Source organism: Bombina bombina, chromosome 5 (assembly GCF_027579735.1).
Source record: "Bombina bombina isolate aBomBom1 chromosome 5, aBomBom1.pri, whole genome shotgun sequence".
Taxonomy (NCBI): Eukaryota; Metazoa; Chordata; class Amphibia; order Anura; family Bombinatoridae; genus Bombina; species Bombina bombina.
Genome location: NC_069503.1, coordinates 1,008,586,673 through 1,008,597,317, shown reverse-complemented (window position 1 = coordinate 1,008,597,317; position 10,645 = coordinate 1,008,586,673). Strand labels below are relative to the sequence as shown.

Genomic DNA, 10,645 nt, shown 5'->3' with positions numbered 1-10,645 from the left:
TCCATTAAAAAAAATGGACACAGTCTTTTATATTTACACTTTTTGAGTCACCAGATCCTACTGAGCATGTGCAAGAATTCACAGACTATACGTATATGAATTTGTGATTGGCTGATTGCTATCACATGGTACAAGGGGAGTGGAAATATACATAACTTTGAAATTTGTTATAAAAAAATCTACTACTAATTTGAAGTTCAGACTAAGTGCTATTGCATTGTCTTGTTATCTTGCATTTGTTGATTATGCAAATCGAATGTGTTGACTGGTCCTTTATTTATACAGAAGTACTATTTCATGTAAGAGAATTTCTGTGATGACTAACCTTCATTTGAAAACACTGGGTGGATATCCCTAGTATCAAAGAAAGCAAAAAGGGAGTAAACAGCGCCCCCTGCAGATCTTAAAGTTAACATGAATTGAAAATGAACAGAATTAACGTGTATTTTAAAGACATTTAACTAAAATGAATATAAAAATATGTTAAGTTTAATGCATTACATACAGCCCCTTAAACATAAGTGAAAACAGGCTGTCTTGTTTTTGCAATAATGCACAGTGTTAATATCTTATTTTCCACTAATTATCATTGGCACATTCTCAGTGTTACATGGTGCCACATAACTCTGGGATACTCCCATCTTTTGAAAAATTGCATTTTAAAATGTAATATTTTGTTATTGCAAAAACATAGCATGCACTTTTTCATGGGGTGGCTTTTGGTACTATAGGTGATGAATACATCACTTCCATATTCCTTTATTTTTATGATGAAGTATTTCTAAAAAAAGCTCATGTGACTAAATAAGAAACAATAATAAACACATAAAAATGTTAAAGGGACAGTAAAGCAAAGATTAAACGTTCATGATTCAGATAGAGCACACAACAAGGAAGCAAACATTGCAAAAGTTTTAGGTTGAATGATTTTTGCAGCAGACATCCTATATTAATCATGGGCAATGAACTATTTTATTGTGTTTCCTATCAACGCTTCAATAGAAACACTATAACCTTTGCCTTCCTGTTGATGCCGCCTCCTCTTTGAGGGTCTGGGACAGGAAGTAACGGACACTGCAGAAATTAGGTTAAAAAAAGGATTTAAAGGTAAAATCCTTAAAAAATACATATTGCAATGTTTTGCAATAGTGCTTTTTGTTACTACTACACTGAAACAGTCTGTTTAACATCCCTTTACTGTGTTTGAATGGGCATTTAACCCTTTAAGGACACAGCTTTCAGTTTGCTCAATTGTTTTATGACGGAAAAATTCTGTCATATGTCCTTAAGAGGTTAAACACAAGTCCCTGTAATACTGATGTGTTGATGATTATAATGTAATTACACATTTGGAAATGCTAGTCCTTATTTAGACAGTTGTGACTGGACTAAAATTAGTGAAGGTGATAGAGATACCTGCACCAACTGTGTTAAAAAAAAAGACAAATTATTTTGCTCTTTTTAGCTAAACAATTAAACGTTAGCTAGAAACTGTGATTATTACCCCAGGGTTTCAGAGCCTACATGTTAGGGAATACTGTGCTTGCATCATGCAATCTGTATGCAAATGCTTTATGGAGGGTGGTAACCTACTTTGATACAAAAACAGGTATTAAGGTGTTAATGAATCTCTTTGTTGCACAGATAAGTTTCAAGCAAGTGTGAAAGGCAGAGAGACACCTTACTTTTTAGTTGTTAATGTGAAAGAGGAATGCTTTGTTTCAGCTTTGTATTTGTCTGCCATGCAGAGCTTTTTTTATTATAATGCAATGGCTTTGAAACACACCTGTACTAAACATTGTAGGGCGACGCCTACACCAGACAGTACAGTAATGAGCTAAAAGGAATATTAACAATTGCAACATAAAATGTTTTCTTTATTGGAGGTGCCCTGGTGTAACCTGTAATTCTACTATTGCAAACTCAATGTTTATTGCAGATAAAGGGCAGTGCTGTGTTAGCCAGTGTATTCAAAGAAAGTAAAAATCCTTTTGTATGAAAATAACAAAAGTGATGAACAGATAGGGTTGTCACGTCGGCCATGTTTTCCTAGACACTTATGAGTTACACATGCTGCAGGGTGTGCAGAGGGGAACATGAATTGCACCCCTGGACAGCACTATTCATGTTTCTACCTGCAACATGTGTAACATAAGCATATGTGTCCAACTGCCCATGAAAACGTGGCTGCAGTGGCAACCCTATGTATAAGTGATATCCTTTATTAGCTAACTAATAGTGGATACAGTTGCAAGTTTTTATTATATAGTTTATCAAATTCCCTTTATTCTCTCTGTATTATTTGTTGAAATTTAGCTTAAAGGGACAGTATACTTGAAAATTTTTATAGTTTAAAATGATAGATAATCCATTTATTACCCATTCCCCAGTTTTGCATAACCAACACGGTTATATTAATAGACTTTTTACCTCTGTGATTACCTTGTATCTAAGCCTCTGCAGACTGCCCCCCTTATCTCAATACTTTTGACAGACATGCATTTTAGCCAATCAGTGATGACTCTTAAATAACTCGTGAGAGTGAGCACAATGTTATCTATATGACGCACATGAACTATCAGTGTCTAACTGTCAAAATGCACTGAGATAAGAGGCGTTTCAACAGCTTAGAAATCAGTTTATGAGCCTACCTAGGTTTTGCTTTCAACAAAAAAACAAAGCAAATGTGATAAAAAATAACTTGTAAAGTTATTTAAAAACACATGACCTATATGAATCATTAAAGTTTTATTTTGACTAGACTTCCCCTTTAATTCCATGAATGCATTTGTCGGAAGACCTAGGAGCATGGCCGTGTGTTGAGAACTATATGGCAGCATTGAGTAGCAGTGATACAAGCATTATTGTAAACACTGCAGCCATGAAGATTTCAAGAGACTTGCACACTCCTGAATGACTTTGTTATGCTCTTACAGAAATAATCTATGCTTTAAAGGGACATTATAGTGCACAATTTGCATGCTCTTATTTGGCAGAGCGTGTCATTTTAGCACTAGCCATGATGCAAGTATATGTGTTTAAAGGGACAGTATACTTCAGAATATGTATTGTTTAAAAAAAAAACAGATAATCCCTTTATTACCCATTCCCCAGTTTTGCATAACCAACACGGTTATATTGATATACTTTTTACCTCTGATTACCCTGCATTTAAGCCTCTGCAGACGGCGCACTTATTTCAGGTCTTTGGACAGACTTGCATTTTAGCCAATCAGTGCTGACTCCTGTGTAACTCCACGGGAGTGAGCACAATTTGTATCTATATTACACACATGAACTAGCATTGTCTAGCTGTAAAAAACTGTCTAAATGCACTGAGATAAGAGACGGCCTTCAGGGGCTTAGAAATTAGCATATGAGCCTACCTAGGTTTAGTTTTCAACAAAGAATTACAAACAGAACAAAGCTAATTTGATGATAAAAGTAAAATGTTTAGTCGTTTAAAATTGCACACCCTAGCCGAATCATGAAAGTTTAATTTTGACTACACTATCTCTTTTAGGCTTCAAAAGTACTGACCAGTGAGTCAATCTGCAATGGAAATTGCACAGCCCAGCTTCATGACTGCCACTGCTGATTGACTCAACAATCCATATCTGTTCAGGATCAGCAGTTCTCTGCAGCTCTAGATAATTACTTTACCTATGTGTTATCCTTTGTTGAAAAGCAGGTGCACATGTTTGCAGCACCATATGGCAGCAGTTTTACAACAATGTAATACATTAGCAAGTGCACTAGATGACAGCACTATTAACACACATGTAGTGCTCCAGACATGTGCTTACTTCCTATCTAGGTATCTCTTTAACAAAGAACAACACAAGTACAAAGAAAATTTAATAAAAAGTAAATTGTAAACTTTTTTTAAAAATTTGCTTTTTATGTTTTTTGTTTTTTTTGTTGTACAGAAGGAAGTTTATTTGTTCTTTAAAAATAAATAATTCAATAAAACAGACATAAAAAAATAAGAGCACATTAAAAATGTCAGATATGAAAGATAAAAATAAGACACAAAGTAAGGTCATTGCTAATACCTTCTAAGGAACTCATAACCACAGTCTTTTACTTTCAGTTAACAAAAAACTGCATCTAGCTGTCTGCACATTCACCACTGACTCATTGTTTAGAGAAGGTTCTTACATCCAAACTGTAATCACCTTTGCCCTTTATTTGTTGTTACCAAAGCCATGACCAGGCCTGCCTACTATGTATAAGAACAGAATACTGGTATATAGAATTACAGAACTTGATACTGTAGACCCATTGGCAGCAAAGAGTTAAAGGGAATGTAGGGAGAGGATATTGGTAGGTTTTGGAGGTAACTAGAATCCTAAATCAGTAGCAAACCATGATGATACAGCATGATTGGGGATCCTAAGTCTCAGGGGCACTAATGCTGGCTTCTCTAGCTACAGGACAGATTTTACTTCCCCTGTGCTTCTGACTCCTCATCATCTTCATACATCTCCCCTTCATTCTCCACTGTATCATCCTGGTATTGCTGGTAATCTGAAACCAGATCATTAATGTTGCTCTCAGCCTCTGTAAATTCCATCTCGTCCATGCCTTCCCCTGTGTACCAGTGCAAGAACACCTTATGCCTAAACATGGCAGTGAACTGCTCAGAAATACGTTTAAATAGCTCCTGGATTGCGGTGCTGTTGCCAATGAAAGTAGAAGACATCTTGAGGCCACGGGGTGGGATGTCACATACAGGCACATTGTAAGAAATCCATTCCACAAAGTAACTGCTGTTCTTGCTTTGGATATCTCACATCTGTTCATCTACTTCCTTCATGAACATACGTCCACAGAAGCTACAGTCAAATAACGCCCATGATGAGGATCACAGGCTGCCATCATGTTCTTGGCATCAAACATCTGTTGGGTGAGCTCAGGTACAGTTAGTGCCTGATATTGTTGGCTTCCACGGGCAGTCAGTGGTGCAATGCCACGCATGAAGAAGTGCAGACAAGGGAAGGGAACCATGTTGACAACAAGCTTGTGCAGCTCAGCATTTAGCTGGCCAGGGAATATCAGGGAAGTGGTGACACCACTCATAGTGGCACTAACAAGGTGATTGAGGTCCCCATAAGTTGGTGTGGCTAGTTTGAGTGTGTGGAAGCAGATGTCATAAAGCGCCTCATTGTCAATGCAGTAGGTCTCATCAGTGTTCTCTACAAGTTGATGGATAGATAATGTTGCATTATATGGCTCAAGTACAGTGTCAGAAACCTTAGGGGAGGGAACTACACTAAAAGTGTTCATGATGTGGTCTAGGTACTCCTCCCTGACCTTACTTATAAGAAGGGTACCCATACCAGAGCCAGTTCCTCCACCCAGTGAGTGAGTCAGCTGAAAACCTTGCAAGCAGTCTTAGTTCTTACATTCTTTCCTGACTATATCTAGCACTGAGTCGACCAATTCAGCTCCCTCTGTGTAGTGGCCCTTTGCCCAGTTGATGCCAGCACCACTCTGTCCAAAATTGAAGTTATCTAGTCTGAAAAGGTGACCAAATGCTCTAGAGTGAACACTGTCCATGGTTCCTGGTTCTAAATCCACTAAAATAGCTGAAGGACATATTTGTTAGAAGAAGCCTCATTGTAATACACACTGATCCTCTCCAGCTGGAGGTCAGAATCCCCAACATAGTTTCCAGTAGGATTGATCCCATGCTCATCACTGATTACTTCCCAGAACTTTTCCCTGATCTGGTTGCTGCACTGGTAGTAAGAAGTGAATACAGCGCCAACAAGAGGCCAAGGGATAAATATACTCACAGAGAGATAAAAGAAGATTATTTAATGAACCATGTTAAAAAGCATCAGTAATAAAAGACTATATATAAAAAATGTAAAAAGCACATATAAATAAAATTACAAATACAGGAATATCTTACAGAAGCGGCTCAAAGGGCCAAAAGTGATAATTACAATAAAAACAGAGGTAATAACAGGTGATCAGTGTGAGTGGTACACCAGAATAAGAGTGTATACTGATAAAACAGAATTAGCCTAAGTACAACTGTAGCAAGTGCATCAAGCAAAAAACTAATAAACAATAATACAAACAATAGTGTTCAAAATTAGTGTTACAAAAATAGTGTTCCAAAAAATAGAAAAATGCACTGCAGTGCAAAAAAAGGGGGGTAGCAAAATAATTGTATAGATACAATCAAATAGTGAGTGAGTGCAAATGGATATAAAAATGCTAGCTACTTAATCCAGTGAGGTTAAGATATAATTAAATAAAATACACAATATGCAATAACATAAAAAATAAAATACACAATATGCAATAACATAAAAAATAAAAAATAAAATATAAAATATAATCCAAAAAAGTGTTCAAAAAGTTGATCAACAAATGTTAGTGAAGAACAAAAATAAGTCAATCAAAACTAAAAAATGGAAAAAATGGGTGATGAAAAGCAAGGTGAAAGTGAGGAAATTGATTCCTTCCAATGTTAGTTACTTTAACAGATCCAAATTCCTGAGTGTGGTTGCTGAAGTAGCTGATTGGATCCTAGCACCTGTCAGCTGCTCCTATGGTATCCTAAAAAGTGTCCCTGTAAAAAAAAGAAATTCACAACATAGTGTATCCAATATGAGAATGAAGTAAAGATTAAAGTAATGCTTACCAATATGTCAACGCGTTTCTGCCCTCAAAAAAGGGCCTTTCTCAAGACTAGCTAGATCAACATAAAACTCAAACTTTTTCTTTCATTATCCAGATAGACCATGCAATTTTACACAACTTTCCAATTTACTTCTATTATCAAATTTTATTTGTTCTTTGTATCTGTGGTTGTGATGTGATAATGAAAGCAAAATGGAAACTTTTTTTTCTTTCTAAAACTGTATGGTATGTCCAAATCACACAAAAATGTTTCATATCCCTTTAAAGTTTAGAGCACTCAAAAAGTTATGTAGCCTTTCCATTGTGTGTGTTGGATGCAGTCCTCTGGGAATATGGCATTGTTTTGTCTCACTACCTGGAATATTAGTTAGAATACCAGTAGGACCATTTCAGCCTCAATATATTTTATTGTATTTCATCTTCCCTTGATCCTAATTGACATCAGACTCAGAGAGAGGCCCTCTTTCAAGGAGCGCTTGCAGAAGCCTCCTGTTCCGTTGTCTCCTATGTGTTCGTTCCCACCCATGCCTCCCTCTCCTCCCATGCCTCCTGGTCCTGAGTCACCAGGTACTGCTGAGCCGATACAGTTGGGATTCACGCGTCTCTCTGTGGCAGAGAGGGCCTTTAGGAGGAGGGAGGGGCTCTGCCTCTATTGTGGGTTATAGGATCACCTTTTGAAGTCTTGTCCTACACGGCCGGAAAAACATTCACACCTAAGGTCCTGTCGGGGGCAGACCTTGGGTGGTTTTTCCTCATCCCCGGAACCGCTAAAGGAGAAACCTTTGGTCACGGTTGTCTTTTCCTGGGTGGACTCCTCCATAGTCACCCAGACTCTTGTTGACTCCGGTGCTGCAGGCTATTTCATTTACAGTGCCTTTGTATCAAAGCACTCCATTCCTGTTTTGCCTCGGTCCGTTCCGCTTGCTATTGAGGCCATTGATGGCAGGCCCCTTCAGTCCGCACTCATTACTCACGAAACCGCTCCGTTATCCATGGCTGTTGGGGCTCTCCATTTTGAAACCCTCTAGTTCCAGGTGATAAATTCTCCACATTTTACAGATGTTCTGGGTTTTCCTTGGCTCCAAAAGCACAATCCCAGTTTAGACTGGCGCAGGTCCGAAATTTTGTCGTGGTCTCTGCAATGTATTTCCACTTGTCTTTAGAAACCAGTTAAAGTCTTGTGCACTTCTTCAGTATCTCAACTGCCAGAGGAGTACCTAGAGTTCCTAGACATTTTTGACAAGGTGCGTGCCGGTATGTTGCCTCCTCGCCGGCCTTACAATTGTGCCATAGACCTGCAACCCGGAACCATTCCTCCTCGGGCCGGATTTACCCTCTGTCTGTTGCGGAGAATTGTGCTATGGAGGAGTATGTTGCCGATGCTCTGTCGCGGGAGTCTTAATCATCTCACCATTAGGAATGCTTACCGTATTCCTCTCGTTATGGAACTCTTTGACCTCCTCAAGGGAGTTACGGTCTTTTCTAAACTTGATTTGAGAGGAGCATACAATCTTGTTAGGATCAAGGAGGTCCGCAAATGGAAAACAGCATTTAACACCAAGAGCGGGCATTATGAGTATCTTGTAATGCCCTTTGGCCTATGTAATGCTCCTGCTGTTTTCCTGAAATCTATTAATGATGTCCTACGAGATATGTTGCAACAGTGTGTTGTGGTGTATTTAGAAGACATCCTCATACACTCACCCATACTTGAGGCTCATCGTTTTGATGTTACACAGGTTCTTCAGAGACTACGTGAGAACGGCCTATTTTGTAAACTCCAGAAATGTGAGTTCCATCAGACTCAAGTAACCTTCCTAGGTTATGTTATCTATGTTGCAGGGTTCTCCATGGATTTTGACAAGTTGTCTGCAGTTCTGCAGTGGCCTCGCCCAGTTGGTCTTCGGTTTATTCAATGTTTTTGGGCTTCGCCAATTACTATAGAGAGTTTATTAAAAACTTTTCTTCCTTGGTCAAACCTATCACTGACATGACCCGTAAGGAGAATGATCCACTCCATTGGTCACCTACTGCCAATAAGGACTTTGATAGACTTAAGACTGCCTTTGCTGCCGCTCCAGTTCTGGCTCATCCTAACCCTGTCCTGCCTTTCGTTCTTGAGGACGATGCGTCTGAGACTGGAGTAGGTGCCCTCTTGTCTCAACGTCCTACGCCTGACGGTTCCTTGCATCCGTGCGGTTTCTTCTCTAAGAAATTGTCTCCGGTGGAGTGCAATTATGAAATTGATGACAGGGAATTTCCTGGCCATAATTTTGGCACTCAAGGAATGGAGGCATCTTCTCAAGGGTACTAGTGTGCCAGTGCTCATTCTTACTGACCACAAGAATTTAACTTATCTAACCGAAGCAAAACGTTTGTCGCCCCGACAGGCCAGATGGGCGCTATTTTTGTCTCGGTTTAATTATGTGGTCTCCTACCTGTCTGGTAGTAACAATGTTCGGGCTGATGCCCTCTCTCAACAATTTTCGCCTCTGTCCAAGTTATACCTCCTGACCATATTTTGGCTACCATACGTACTAATTTGACTTCTCCCTTGGGGGAGGAGATCCTGGCTGCACAAACCAATGCACCTCCTGAGAAACCTAGTGGTAAGTGTTTTGTTCCTGAGATTCTTCAAACTAAAATTTTGCACACTTACCACTATCCTAAAGCCGCAGGTCACCCGGGCAAGAACCAAATGATTTGGTCTGTCACTTGACAATTCTGGTGGCCAGGTCTTCATTCTGATGTTGCTGCATATGTTGCCTCTTGCTCAGTTTATGCACAGAATAAGACTCCTCGACGTCTTCCTGTGGATCTTCTTCAACCTATTGCTAATGGTGAGCGTCCTTGGACACATCTTTCCATGGACTTCATTGACGAGCTCCCTGTTTCCGGTGGCAATACTTTGATCCTTATGGGGGTTGACCGTTTTTCTAAAATGTCACATTGCATTCCCTTGAAGAAGCTGCCTGGGAGGTCTTCCATTTACATGGGTTACCCAAGGAGATAGTGTCGGACTGGGGTAGCCAGTTTGTATCCAGATTTTGGTGTTCGTTTTGTGCTCAAATGGGGATCCAGCTTTCCTTCTCCTCGGCATATCACCCTCATGCCAATGGGGCTGCGGAACGGTCTAATCAAGCTCTGGAACAGTTCCTCCGTTGCTATGTCTCAGATCACCACAATAATTGGTCTGAACTGTTACCTTGGGCAGAGTTTGCTCAGAATAGTGCTATTAATGCTTCCTCCCAGTTATCCCCGTTAATGGTGAATTATGGGTTTCAGTCATCCTTGTTGCCAGATTCATGTCTCAAGGTATTCCGGCTTTGGAGGAGCATCTCCGGCAACTCCGTTCCACGTGGGTGCAGATTCAGGATTGTCTTCATCGTTCTATGCAGCGCCAAAAGTTCCAGGCTGATCATAGGCGTCTGCCCGCGCCTTCCTACCAGGTTGGTGAGAGGGTTTGGCTGTCATCCTGCAACTCGAACCTTCGGGTGCTTTCCAATAAACTGGCTCCCCGTTATGTTGGTCCTTTTCGAATACTCTGATGAGTCAATCCTGTGGCCTACGCTCTTAACCTTCCTCCTGCAATGCGCATCTCCAATGATTTTCTTGTCTCCCTCTTTAAACCATTGGTTTGTAATCGGTTTACCACTGTGTTGCCTCGTCCCCGTCCTATCTCTGTTGACAACCATGAAGAATATGAGGTCAGCAGCAGTATTGACTCTCGTATGTCCAGGGGCCGCGTACAGTATTTGGTTCACTGGAGGGGCTATGGTTCGGAAAAGCGTTCATGGGTTCCATCCTCTGATGTTCATGGTTTCGCCCTCCTCCGTGCCTTCCATGCCCGTTCCTGATTCCGGCTCGTCTGACTACTCGCTTTGGTTCCTGACTCGGCTCGTCGGACTACCAGCTCTGGCTTTGACTCCTGGCTTGTTATTTGACTTGTGGACTTTTTATTATTTTTTTCTTATTAATAAAGGTG

At 40.1% G+C, this 10,645-nt stretch overlaps 1 pseudogene; it reads right to left on the bottom strand.

The window, feature by feature from the left end:
* Nucleotides 1-4,444: 4,444 nt before the first annotated feature.
* On the bottom strand, nt 4,445-5,741 carry LOC128661086 (tubulin beta-3 chain-like; annotated as a pseudogene).
* Between the last annotated feature and the right edge of the window lie 4,904 nt (nt 5,742-10,645).